The sequence below is a fragment of the Scylla paramamosain genome, chromosome 14 (assembly GCF_035594125.1).
Source record: "Scylla paramamosain isolate STU-SP2022 chromosome 14, ASM3559412v1, whole genome shotgun sequence".
Classification (NCBI taxonomy): Eukaryota; Metazoa; Arthropoda; class Malacostraca; order Decapoda; family Portunidae; genus Scylla; species Scylla paramamosain.
The window spans coordinates 10,456,600-10,463,518 of NC_087164.1; the positions used below are offsets into that span (position 1 = coordinate 10,456,600).

General features: G+C 40.5%; 1 long non-coding RNA gene across 1 annotated transcript in view; it reads right to left on the reverse strand.

Annotated features, from left to right (window-relative positions):
* Positions 1-464: 464 nt before the first annotated feature.
* LOC135106850 (uncharacterized) overlaps positions 465-6,919 on the reverse strand; it is a 51,789-nt gene continuing 45,334 nt past the window's right edge. Inside the window, exons 2-3 of the long non-coding RNA XR_010271480.1 lie at positions 5,400-5,452; positions 465-1,377 (exon numbers count right to left, since the gene is read on the reverse strand). This is a non-coding gene — a long non-coding RNA (uncharacterized LOC135106850). The remainder of the gene's footprint in view (positions 1,378-5,399; positions 5,453-6,919) is intronic.

The window sequence follows — 6,919 nt, forward strand, 5'->3', positions numbered from 1 at the left end:
TGTACGGTATTTATGAATGAAGGCCAGGCAGGTCGAAGGTCTCTTTTTGCGAGCCATCTTGCCCGACCTGTGGCATTTAGGGGAGGTGCAGCTGCCGCACTCAGGGGCGCTCTTCCCTTCTGGACACCTCACCCTGCCCCGCCCTGTCCCACCCGTACCTGTGAATCTTAGAAATAGATCTATTTATAGTTCTTCTCTCTTATGTTTCCAGCGATCTTGCTTGCTACTATCCTCTACCCGTGCCTAGTAAGGTGTTTTTTGCAAAGATTATATATATATATATATATATATATATATATATATATATATATATATATATATATATATATATATATATATATATATATATATATATATATAATTGTATATTATGTCTTCCAGTTGAAGCTGTCACGATTATTACACCATCCATATTCTGAAACGTTTTGGAGATTCATAAGGACTATTTTCAGAGACTACAGAGATTAGTCAGGTCCTCATTTATCTTATTTCTCCACTAGGAATACAGAATCCTTGATAAAACCACCACTAAAATCATGGAAACACTCTTAAACTCACAATAACTTCCACGAAAGACTGTTGATAGTAGTCGAGATGAAGTTCCGGAACTTTGAAATGTGGCTAAAAGAGGTTTCTATGGGAAGCTACACAACACACCAACTAAGGTCTGCTTTAGATCCAATTTATACTTCAGGACACAGACAATGACCTGCACATTTCCTTGGTTATCTGCAGGTTCGAACGCGTGAGAGCGAAGAAGCATGAGCGGCAACTCGTGCGGGAGAGAGGCATGTGTGTGTGTGTGTGTGTGTGTGTGAGGATTCAAGTACACGAATGTGTCTGTTTGAACTTTCTAGCGTGAGAATGCGTGCCTGAATCAGAGCACGAGTCGGTGTATGAGTGGATTATGTACGCTCTTCCAAATGAACGTAAATTTATCTGTACCAACTCTCAAGCAACGAATGCATCCTACTATGCACTGATAAAAGAAAAAAAGAAAGAGAAAAAAAAAAAATCTCGTCACAGGAAAATTATCAAATAAACACTTTTCTTTCTTTTCATGATTTCGAAGAAACAATCCTTAAGAATTTCAAGATAAGTGCTATAACATTCTAAATGTCAAGGTTCCTCACGTTTGCTATATACTATTAATATGATTACAAAGCATTCGTGACTTGATGCCAAGCCCTCGAGAGTGAATAGCAGCTTCTTGGGCACGCATCTTGCCACATCTTGTACTCACGGAAGCGACAGCGATAGCTCGAGAACACTGGCAGAAAGAGATGTATAACCTCTACTCTTCATATGAACAATAGCTAGCCATTAGTTGCGCCAGGTTGCTTACACGCTCACCCTTCGTGACCCAAGCACAACATTCTGTGAAAGGAGAAGGACTAGAGTCGGTATTGTTTTCATTATATATATGAAACGAGTAATCTTAATCCTTGACATCAGTGTGTCCACGCCTTTCTCCTTAAGGCAGTAAGATACAATTTATAATGATTATAAATATATAATGATACAATTTATAATTAAAATATTAAAGCTTTTTCAAAGATTATTCATACAAGAGAGGTATTGAGTGTCTGATGTACATTAATATCTCTCGAATGGTTAAAAGTACAGGCTTAAATGTTGTTGGAACCTTCATTGTTATCTTTTATAATCTGCATTACCTTAATCCAGGTAGTAGTGCAGATTAGAGGCTCGTGATCTTAAACGCTTTGCTCTCTCATAAGGACTTTTTTTTTTTTTTTCAAAGGCCACAGAGATGATTAGTTGGACTCTCATGGATGTTTTCCCCGTTTACAGTGCAACATTCTTGTCATATTCTCACTCGGATCATGAAAGCATACATGAGAACCACAATCACCTCCATTAAAGGCTGTTTGGATCTGTTTAGATAAGACATGGAAATGTTTGAGAATACGAACCACGGAGTTATACTTTAGTTAAGTTATCCATCTACTTCTTTACTGCACAACTCTCAGGTGGGCGGCGATACCTGCTTAACTCGTTCGACAAAAGACTGTGATTTGCCAATAAACTCTCCTTTGTCAAACTGGAATATGAACTGAGTAAAGGATGAAACAATGTGCATTGCCTTGACGGGACTCTCATTAGCATCAAAAAATACCCGAGTCGGACGCTACTGCTCAAGGTGAGGCTCAAGGTGTGAACTGTTACCTGGGTGTGGCCGCCGGTGGGTGTGGCTGGCGTGGGTGTGGCCGGGCACTGGGTGTGGGACGCAGGGGGATGCTGGCAAAGTGTCTGATTATGCCGATACTGGTATAAATAAGCTAGCAAATAAGCGGGTTAAGAAAAAAAAATGTAGAAGCGAGAAAGTGAAGGTAAAAAGGAGTGCAGTTGCTTCACCTTGTTCGTCAGTCGGTTCGAAACGCTTCACTCATCTTTTAGCGAGATATTTAATACTCAAAGCCTTTTTAATAATCACCTGGCTGATAGGTTGTAATGTTGACAAGAGTACCAGAAACACAGAGATCCTGAAATGTTTCGTTGAGTGTTCTGCAAGGCCCTTCTTTGGACACGTGACTTGCTCCCGTCGCCCTTGAATCTCCGCCTTTTGGGGCACAATGAGCGCGTCAACCCCTCGTCCCTCTCTAAGGACCTCGCCCCTCGTTATGATGTTCTTCAGAGGCCGCATTCTCAACGATTCACTCTCTTATCTCGGCTACTTTTGAACGGGTTGTAGAAAAACTTGTTTATGGCTATCAAGGGTGTTTTCGGTTTTAACAAGGATTCTGCATCGTCAGTAGGAAAAACGCGAATGAAAACTCCACATTTGGTAACTTTATGTACCTAATCTAAGAGTCAACGCTTTTCAATATAAGGGCACAACGTAATAATTCTCTCTCTCTCTCTCTCTCTCTCTCTCTCTCTCTCTGCCCCTAAAAAAAAAAAAAATCATGACGGGTTCTGGTAAATGGTGAGCGGCTCGCAAGTGTTCTGTATAACAGCACAGCGTGACGTTCAAGTTCACGTTACCAAGGTTTTCATTCTCGTCTCCCTTGGTATTGGTTGTTTCTGGCTGTGGCTTTAGGGATATTTCCATTCATAACGTGCCGCGTGTTCTTGGGACCTGAGCTGCCATTCATGAGCTGTGTAGAGTGAAGATTGCACAGACTTCAGTCTTACGGTATAAGTAGTGTTCTGTTTAGCAAATGGCCACTCCTATGATACGCAACGCTGAATTGTATTCTCAGACGCTGACGTGTTAATTGAATGGTAATGCATTGTAAAATATGAATAGGGCAGGTACTACGTAAAAGTAATTTCTATCAAACTACACAGCATTTCGTTAACATTATAGTAAGTGTAAAACGCTGTCATGAAAAGTAAAACGAGAGTACGTACATAGTTAGTGAATGTATATACGTATGGGTAATTTATGAACGAATGAATGAATGAAAAATGAATACAAAAATAAGGTTCTGAATATCGTCGGAATAAAAAAAAGGAGCAGATTTTCGAGTTATTGAGTATTCAGGGAGAGAGAGAGAGAGAGAGAGAGAGAGAGAGAGAGAGAGAGAGAGAGAGAGAGAGAGAGAGAATGAAAATACCGTAAAATCTGATGGGGGAAAAACAATACAAAAGAAATGGCAAGGGTTTCTTTTTTTCATCTGGGACTGACATTTGGCAGTGTCACGTGATTCCATTGAGGATGTGAGATGCCATGACTGGAGACTAGCGGCGGTAATTTGAACTACACTTACGTAAGTTACCAAGGAACACACATAACAATCACTTACACTTAGGTAATGATAGGCATGGTAGTGATGGAATAGTAGTAGTAGTAGTAGTAGTAGTGGTGGTAGTAGTAGCGTTCTAGAGTTGAGAATGATACAGTAGTAGTAGTAGTAGTAATAATAATAGTAGTAGTAGTAGTAGTAGTAGTAGTAGTAGTAGTAGTAGTAGTAGTAATAGTAGTAGTCGTAATAGTCGTAATAGTAGTAGTACTGTACTACAACACACGCAGCAATGTTCTTCCAATTTTCTAGTTTCGAGTGAGTTTCCATTCTCTCTCTCTCTCTCTCTCTCTCTCTCTCTCTCTCTCTCTGCAAGCCTTGGTGGCTGGCAACTTCTGCCTGAACCGTGGACACCCTTTGGCCGGCCGCTTCTAGGCTGCCCCGCGCGGGAAAAGTTAAGAGAAGGACAGTCAGTGCTGGGCAAGGGAGGCTTAACCTTGACGTTTGCTGGTCACTGCTCCTTGACATTAAGTTCTGACGGTGGATCATATTACGCGTCTTTTTGCCTTTTTTTTTCTTTTTTTTTTTCTTCTTCAGCCCTTATATTATTCTCTCTCTCTCTCTCTCTCTCTCTCTCTCTCTCTCTCTCTCTCTCTCTCTCTCTCTCTCTCTCTCTCTCTCCACTACCAATCCTCCTCCTCCTCCTCCTCCTCCTCCTCCTCCTCCTCCTCCTACTACTACTACTACTGCTACTACCACCCTTACAACTATCATCTACATCAAAGTATATAACAAGATAAAAACTCCATTATAGATACAAATAAAGCATACAAAAAAAAAGAACCACTCGTTTCTTTACGTTTCCATTATCTACACTCGCCCTAATAAAATACTCTGATGATAATAATAATAATAATGATAATACTTGACCGTAATCGACTAATGCCTTCGAAGCAGAGAAAATGAGGTCCAACAGTAAGGCAGAAGCCAGCGGACAAGGCTAAGGTGGTGCCCTGCTTAGCTGCCAGTGTTGGAGGGTACCTAGGATCGTATACTCAATGTGTGCTTCTCACGTGGGCGCCTCGCTCTGATGATAATCGACATTGCCGCCGAGGGAAGTGAGGAGGCTGAGAATTACCATTGTGAAAGTCCTGGGCGAGTGGGATGAAAACCAATAAGGCTGTTTTTATTGTTTTGTTCGTGCACTTTATACTTGACTAAGAGATAACTGATGTTGCATTAATAAACTATGAATATCCTGAAAACCAATGGGCTATTTTCTTTTCATTTTGTTCATGCACTGTATACTCGAGTACAAGATTTTTCGTTTGATTTGCTCTGCTAGATCAGATTCACGTCTCACCACTTACTGACACTGCAAGAATATCATGCAACGGATTTGAATCTATTGTTTCTCAAGAATATGCCAGGTACAAAAAGATGATATTTGCTGGGCCGTTATTCTAAAGTTCAGAACGGCTTTGCTGCTCTTGGTATGTACATGCATATTAGAGTATGAAGAAGAAGGACACTGTTGCCATCCTTTGTTAGCATAGTGATGGCGTATTGCTAGTAATGTGTGTGTAATGTAGACCTAATGATACTAGGAATTTAGGCGCCATAGAAGAAAAGCAGAATGTTAAAGCAACGTGCCAGCCACTCTATTACATCCACTCTCACAGAAATACTTACTCCCGCCTGACCTGCTCTGTCTCCAGTCATGCATCAGAGCTCCTATTCTGCATCTGCAATGAGGTGAAGGGGAAAATAGGTTTAGTGAAAGTAATATGCAATATGACATCACGGAAAGAATATACACGGATTCTGAGAGAGAGAGAGAGAGAGAGAGAGAGAGAGAGAGAGAGAGAGAGAGAGAGAGAGAGAGAGAGAGAGAGAGAGAGAGTGGGCGAACGCGCTATGAAAGAAAAAAAAAATCATTTCTGTCCAGAAAACAAAGCACGAAAAAAAAAAAAAAATCTAATTAACATTTTAAAACTGACCTGATGATGATGATTTTTTTCCCTTCACACATTGCTGGATTCCTCAAAAGTTAAGACGCTTGTAAAACTTATTCACCTCCTTGTATGACTGTTTTCCCAAATTCGTCATTTTCAAGGTCATCTAAATCGTTTCTCTCTCTCTCTCTCTCTCTCTCTCTCTCTCTCTCTCTCTCTCTCTCTCTCTCTCTCTCTCTCTCTCTCTCTAGCCACGCACTGTTAATGGAATTATCCGTTTGTCTCAAGTCGAGGTTAGCTGAAGAAAGTACTCGCACCCTGATAGTGTTCTGTCATTAGAGTAACTGTCCGCGGGTCTTTGTTGTCTATGACATGAAACCAAAGTAGATAATATGTTGAATGCAGGGAGGAGGAGGAGGAGGAGGAGGAGGTGGAAGAGGAGGAATACAAAGGAATGCAAAGGAAAAACAAACAGCTACAGCCCTACTGGAACGTAACGAGGCTGTATGTGTGACTACGTACACTACCACCACAGATTTTATGAAGTAGAGACTAAAGGAGAGAGAGAGAGAGAGAGAGAGAGAGAGAGAGAGAGTCTTGTTTCTACCTGAAAATACGTATACCTGAAGACAGTGACAATCTCTTACGTCCTTACGTGGCTTTTGTAAGGAGATTCAAGGATAGTTCTTTTCTGTGCTGGGGACTCGTGGGGGAAAAAAAAGTCACGATATGACATAAATCAAGATCTCTCCGGTTTAAAAATTACATGCTTTTGTAGATGAATCATGGAATTAAGAAATCTCAACGGACATCACTTCTTCTCGCAACCTTAAGAAAGTGACGTCAATGAAACAAGTAACTGGATAATCAAGAAAGGCTGACATGCTTTGATTATTATTATTATTATTATTATTATTATTATTATTATTATTATTATTATTATTATTATCATTATTATTGCTTTTGTCGGTAATGAAATGATGGAATTATGAAGGTTTATCATTATTCCTTAGCTACCGTCTCCATACCCTCTGATTTACGTTGCATCATCAGTTTAGTTGATATCATTGACTGACTGACTGACTAACTCGCTCACTCACTTGTTCGCTCACTAACCAAACTATCAAACTATCAAACCCTCTCTCTCTCTTTCTCTCTCTCTCTCTCTCTCTCTCTCTCTCTCTCTCTCTCTCTCTCTCACACACACACACACACACACACACACACATCACAAGCCTCGAAGCTGCAATGCCTTCA